The 6,771-nt window shown below is 55.0% G+C and overlaps 3 non-coding genes across 3 annotated transcripts; all 3 read right to left on the bottom strand.

Annotated features, from left to right (window-relative positions):
• Window positions 1–3,881: 3,881 nt before the first annotated feature.
• TRNAQ-CUG (transfer RNA glutamine (anticodon CUG)) lies at window positions 3,882–3,953 on the bottom strand. Its single transcript has one exon. It is a non-coding gene; the product is annotated as a tRNA-Gln (tRNA).
• A 1,120-nt stretch (window positions 3,954–5,073) lies between these two features.
• Window positions 5,074–5,145, bottom strand: TRNAG-UCC (transfer RNA glycine (anticodon UCC)). The gene has a single exon. It is a non-coding gene; the product is annotated as a tRNA-Gly (tRNA).
• Window positions 5,146–5,575: 430 nt separating this feature from the next.
• Window positions 5,576–5,647, bottom strand: TRNAM-CAU (transfer RNA methionine (anticodon CAU)). The gene has a single exon. It is a non-coding gene; the product is annotated as a tRNA-Met (tRNA).
• Between the last annotated feature and the right edge of the window lie 1,124 nt (window positions 5,648–6,771).

The following is a 6,771-nucleotide window of genomic DNA, read 5'->3' as shown; positions in this document are numbered from 1 at the left end:
GCTTTGATCACACTGCTTAAAAAACAAAACAAAACACAACAACAACCAAGAACATACCCCAAAAGACAAAACAAGCAAATGCCGTGCGGAAGCAAAGAGAGAGAAACCAATTATACACTACTTCCCATTGGGAAGTTACGTTCGGCCACATCTTGGGAAGTGGGGTCTCAAAATGCATAGTGGTCGCATGGGTGGACAGATGTTTTCCTAATGAGAGCACCACCTTCTCCTTTCTCTTGCCCAGCTTTTCTTGCTGAGTGTGACATCATATGGTACGGAATATCCCTTTGGTCGCTTCAGATCAGCTGCTCTGCCAAGGTCGCCTCCCCAGCTCTTGCCTACCGCCTGCCTACTGGCCTTAGGGTGGATTGGAGAGAGTTCTGATGGCACGTAAGCACTGCTCAGCAATAGACAAAACACTGGTGCCATATCAGTGCTGTTCTAGCTACAAGTGCAGAGCGCAACACTATATGGGCTGCTGTGGGGAAAGGTAACTCCTTCACAGCCAGACACCTTACACACACATCTCTATCTCATCTTGTTTATTCCCCATCCTGCGTGCATCAGTATACAGGTCCTTAAAAGAAGCACCCCATCCTTTCCGGAAAGGATATGTGGGATTTCTTCATAATGCTGCCTTGTAGGCACTTCCTTGCCTATATGCAAGTGCTTGAAGTGAGCTGCTTAAGCCCCAGTTGGGTGATTTTCCTATCCCTCCCTCCCACATCCTGATCCCTCCCTGTCACATCACCATGGGCAAAGAGAGAAGCAACGCTCACAAGCCGCCACAAGGAAATCGCCAGCTGTCCTTTGGAAAAAACAAGTCACATTGGGCATGGTGGAGTCCTGGAAGAGCTGCCAAGAGCCGGCGATCTCAGAGGGTTCCAGTGTTCACAAGGCAACGAGACAAGGCCCAGAACCCCCGGAGTTAAATGGGATATTTGGCCAGCCTAGAACAGAACCTCAGCCCAAACGATCTCCAGAGGGTCCTTCAGACCCCCCAAAATCTTGGGTGCACTACATCACATGGGACCCAGACCAGCCACACAAAGGCAATGCCTTGGGAGGCAGTAGCACAAGAATGCGTAAAAGCACCTGGTGTTTCAGGAAAGGTACAAAGCCCCTTGGAAACTCCCTTGGTGAGGAAGGCAGCACTTTAGGAGGAGTGAGACTAGGAGCTCTGCTATTCCTGGCACGCCTGAGGCCGAAAAACCATGTCCACTGCTGTCCGCAGCTGGGTGACTCATGTTTGCCTGCAGTTCAGGGATTTTCCCAGCTCTTCCACAACAATATGATTGCCATGTGTGCTGGGAGGCAGATCCCAAGACACTTTGTACTTCGAAACTCATGGAAGGGGCTGCTCCATCCCTGGCCCAGAACAAAGAGAAGCCAGGTTTTGACTCCATGCCGAAAGCCTCGCCTCAAAAGCAGGCCAGCCAGACCTCTGGCCAGTGGGACAAATGTGTTGAGCAAACCAGGTCAACTGGACAGTGGGTCAGCTTCAGGGAAGGACGCGGGCATCTCTTGGATCACGTTCCTATGCCTTGACCTGCTGCATTTCTGTGAAGGCCCGGAGGAAGGTCTCACTGCTTCAGAACTTTCATTGAACTTTGTCTTTGGGCTCTGTCAGAGCATGACGAGTGTCAGCAATGACCTTGTTGTCCTCTGCTCTGCCTTCAGGAGACTTCCTCTACTTCACAACACTCCATCCTTGCTGAAACATCTTGGAAACATGGGCCATGGCTCCTCCACATGTGCTGCCTTGATCTTCTACCTGACCTTACTCCACGGTCTCCTGCATGTCTGTGACGAACCACAGGGAGAAATGTCTCGCAGCATTAGCTCCAATCTCAGCACTGAATGCCCTTGTGCGGTGACTTCTCGAGTCCTCTGTGACTGAGTATCACCGTGACTGGTGCCCATGCTCACCGCAAAGTAGATGATACGTGAAACATGATACTCCAACTCCAACCAGTTTGTATGATGGAATCACACAATCCCGCACAGGTAGCCTAAGACCTCTGTCGTAATTGGCCTTAGGAGCCTGGGACACAGATACGTCAGTTCAATGTCGGGTGGTATGAGGCAGGAACAAAAGCTGTCAGATGAAAGAAGCAAGCTCTTAACCACCAACAAGGCCTCTGAAGGAAACAACTATGAGGTGTTCTGATGCTTCATGAGTAAGGAATGTTTCTGTTCCCATGGGGCCCTGGGATGCAGCATAAAAGACCATGCTCCTGCAGGCTCTGCATCCACTTCTCTTCTCTCTCCCTTTCCTTGAGGAACGAGGTAAGCCTGCATTCACTCCAGCTCTCCCTGAGGGCCCCATTGCTGTCATGCTGGCCACTCAGTTTGGAACTTGGGCTGCCTCAGATTGGCGCTGCAATACAGATGTTTCGGGACTGTGACCTCTTTCCCTTTGGAAGGGGTGGATTTGGAGAGCTGGGGACTGTGGGGACCTCTCAAGCAGAGGGAGATTGATGGGGGTCAGCTGCAGGGATGTCTCTCTGCAAGAATTAGCACCTGAAAACAGATGGACTCTTACCAAATAGCCCCGTGCATCCTGTCCAATCTTCACTGCAGCGATTTCTGCTTTGGAGATGACAAAGGCTGATCTTGGGGTCTGTGTTCCCTCCCTGCTACTCTGTGTTTCAGCTTTGCCTCCCTCGACGAGAGATGTCTTGCTTCAGACCCTGTGTCCCATCCCCCTGCGGTGCCTCTGGCCCAACCCCACTTGCAAGCAGCTGCAGTGAGCCGTGTGTCGCCCGGTGCGCTGACTCGACGGTTGCCATCCAGGCCTCCCCGGTCGTGGTGACCCTGCCGGGCCCCATCCTCACCTCTTTCCCTCAGAGCACCGCCGTGGGATCCTCTCTGTCAGCTGCTGTTGGCAGCTCCCTCAGCACTGGGGGGGTTCCCATCTCTTCTGGGGGCTCCCTTGGTCTGGGGGGGTCAGGGCTGTGTCTGCCTTCCCCACTCTGCCGCTTCAACTGCTGAAGCGCGTGGATCATCCCATTTGGGGCAGACATCCCTGAGACGGATGGGCCATTCTCTCTGCCTCCCTGAACCCTGCAAACGCTCTTCTTGGTCTCTGTACTGTGCCACTGCATTTCTACCTTCTCATTAAAGACCTTGTGCAGCATAGCTGGAGACTCGTGGTGGTCTGTTCTCTTCCTGCCTCCATTAGCTCCTCACGCCTCAAGGAAAGCATTGCAAGGAAAGCTTACCTGATTCTGCTGGAAAGAGAGGAGGGAGAACCTGCCTTCCCTCAGGGCAGCGAGCATGTCCCCAGGCAAGAGACAGACAAGATGTCCTGCAGAGACCCTGCCAAGCTCAACCACGCTGTGATTCTGTCGTGAATGATGGAAGGGGAGGCTGCGAGAGCAGGGACTGCTTAGCCTGCAGAAGAGAAGGCTCAGCGGGCATCTTATCCATGTGTCTAAATACCTGGGCAGGGTAGGAGAGTGAAGCAGCCTCTTCTCAGTGGTGTCCCCTCGTGGCGGCAAAACGCAGCGCACACCAGATTAAACCCACTAAATGCCACACACAGTAACTCTCTACTGCTGCAGGGAGGGTGGTCAAAGATGGTAATCAGGTGTTCATGGGTGTTGTGGAGTGTCCGTCTTTGGAGATAACCAACATGCCACTAGCCATGGATCTGAACAATGTCTTCTACTCGAGCGGGTGCCAGGGCTCAGTAAGGAAGAGGCACGGGCGTGGCGGTGTGGGGAGGGTGGGGCACGGGGCAGGAGGGTAATACAGAGGAGGAGGAGAGGCAAGCAGGAAGACTGAAGTGAAAGAAAGCAACAGAGCTCATAGGAAGGCACTGGGCTCGTAAGATGAAAGCACGGTGAGGAAAGGAGTCTGGGTGCCAAAAGCTGCAGAGGTCCCACTGAGATTTGAACTCAGATCGCTGGATTCAGAGTCCAGAGTGCTCACCATTACACCATGGGACCCTCTGGCCATGTGCTGTGTCCCTGCTGTGAGCAAGTGATGGAGCATAGCACGAGGTTCAACAAAGGGAAGAGCTGCCAGGATGACACAACACACCCTCCTATGGGTTGCACAACGTCGAATGCCTTCTTCCTCTGATGGCACTCAGGTGCCCTCTCTCCTGACATCCTAACTCTTTCCACTGGAAAAACAGCACACAAAACATGCCCTCTCCCATGCCTGCGAGTCAATCCCCACGCTTGGTGCACTGCCATGGCTATATGGACGTCCCTGACCTCATTCCACAGCAACTACCATAAACAGGTGTGCAACAGAAAGACAGGAACTCTTAGAGAAACGAGTCTCCATCCTGGTGATCACCGGATGGACGTGAGGTTGGAGCCCTCGTACCGCTGGCAGGCACACATGGCTTCTACTCTTTGCTGTACTTCTGTGGAAGGGGAATGACGGGAATAGGTCGGGGCTCAGAGTGCAAAGAAACATGCCTGCAAAGGTGGCAGAGTGGTATCTCCTGAGTGCGGAGTGTGTATCTCCCTTCCTTCTTCCCAGGAACATTGTTGCATCCACTTCCAGTTATATACAGAAGGTCTTCAAAATGTCGGAGTCTCAGTATAGTATGGCAGTGGCTCTGCACGCAGCCTGGGGACACAGGGATGCCGAGATGTGCAGTCCTGGCTATGACTGTGCAAAAGAGTATTTCAAGCCCAACCTCAGAGGAAAGATCATTCTGCTCTGACAATGGGCATTGTACACACTAGCATTCTCTCTGAAGCTGAAGAAACCTGAAATTTGACCAGCCAGCTCCACAGAGATGCCAAATACAGAGGATGAAGAAGAGAGTAAATTCAGTCAAGTTGGTGTGATTTCAGAACACCCAGACAGGCCTTTGAGCCATAAAGGACAGCCATCCACCTGCTGCAGCACCAAACTGCTTCAGCATTTCTCTGCAGCACCCTCGTCATGGGGGTGTCCTGGGAGAGAAACCAGGCAGCACCATGCTCTGGGGAGGCAAGGAAGGCTTCGATGCCCCAGGGCACATGGCATTCAGATGTCAGGACAGAAATGGGGTGGTTTTGGAGCACGACACACTGCTTCTGCAGCCTGGCTGAAGAAAAGCTGGGGTGCGTTGGCCGGGAATCGAACCCGGGTCAACTGCTTGGAAGGCAGCTATGCTCACCACTATACCACCAACGCATCTGTCTGCATGCCTCCCTGAGGCTCCTGCAGCTCACCAACTCAACGGCCTCCTCCTTCCAGCCACCCGCTTCTTCAACCTGCGGGGGGCCCCTGCCAGTCTGTCTCATTCTGGAAGACAGGGATGAGGCACAGCTACCAGAAACACCTCTGTCTTCTCCGTCTTCTGCAAGGCCCGTTGCTGCCTCCCTGGCTGCTGCTGCTGGCGCTGCTCTCCATCGGCTCTGACGCAGGCTGCCCGTGCACGTGCTCTGCATGTGTAGCAGGGGGGGTGCAACCGTGACAGTGTCAGCATAGCTAGCAGAGCCGCCAGCGTATCCTGGGCAGAGTTGAGGGCTGTGGTATGTCTGCTGCTCCACGGCAGCCTGGCCTGAGAGGAAGGGCCGCAGTGGCACAAAAGCTTGGGACAGGAGCCTGCAACTAAAGGCTGTAGCAGAGGATGGTTTCGATCCATCGACCTCTGGGTTATGGGCCCAGCACGCTTCCGCTGCGCCACTCTGCTCCCCCACAAGCCCCTCTCCCCCCACCTCACCCAGCCCTGCCTGGTGCGCCCTGACCCAAACCCGCAGCAATGGGGCGCCTGCCTGCCTGCTTTGTAGGCTGCCCACAACCTGCTCTCCACACAGCTCACCAGGGCCGCCACCATGCCCGCAAATCACGCTGCCCCGTGATGGGGGCTGTGCCCCCTGACAGACAGCGCCCTGCCCCTGCCTGTGCTGCGCTCCCCTGCGGAGCATGGCTCCTCCGACTGCGTGACGCAGCCCAGCCCTCGCTGCTCCCTGACAGACACAGGGCTGTGCCCGCCACCGGGCAGGGGCCTGCCAGGCACACACGGAAAGCCCTCAGCCCCAGCCCTGAAGAGTCCTGGTAGAGCCTGTCATGGGGGATGAGGAACGAGGTGGCCATGCTCAGGCCTGCATGTTTCTGCCTCTGCCTGCTGCTTCCCTGGCCTGTCTACATGCCCCGGCACACAGCAGCCAGACACACGAGATAAAGCTCAAACACGACACACAGGGCTGGGCCATAGAAGGAGTGCTGCTGGAGACCGCCTGCCTTCTGCAGTGGGTATGGCTCAGGGCAGAGCCTTTGAGCTGTCCCTTAGCCCTTTGCGGCTCTGTGACCGTCAGTGGGACAACTGCAGGGGACAAGCCGGGTACCAGTATGGGCCTTACACACATTTTCCTTCTCAGGGCTCTCTCCTTGTGATAATACCTCAGGGTATTATCCCTTGTCCTATCCCTTCCCACTTCAGCAAACACAGCCAGGCTACCAGCATCAGCCCCTCTTCCTCCCAGGGCCTTTGCTGCCGGAGCAGCTGGCCATGGGACCAAAAGACGGCCTCTCCGAAGCCTCCTGCTCTTTTCTAGCACACGGGTCAGCACCTGAGACAGCGGGGAGTAGTCTGATGGATGCCACAGTCCCCACCACACGTCCTTGTGCACTTGCTCTTCTTCCTCAGAGGAGAAGCAGACAGGATAGACCGCACCCCTCAGCATCTCAGCTTTATGCCAAATTTAGGAAAGACCCCTGGGAAAGGTTGTCCCTGTGTGTGCAAGGGCTGGGGAGGGAGGGGGTCAGCCGTTAGAACCCCTTGGCCTTCAGCCAAGATCCACGAGGATCCACTGC

Source organism: Cygnus atratus, unplaced genomic scaffold (assembly GCF_013377495.2).
Source record: "Cygnus atratus isolate AKBS03 ecotype Queensland, Australia unplaced genomic scaffold, CAtr_DNAZoo_HiC_assembly HiC_scaffold_179, whole genome shotgun sequence".
Lineage (NCBI taxonomy): Eukaryota > Metazoa > Chordata > Aves > Anseriformes > Anatidae > Cygnus > Cygnus atratus.
The sequence above is the reverse complement of the archived record's forward strand: the minus strand, read 5'-3'. Positions and strand labels throughout refer to the sequence as shown.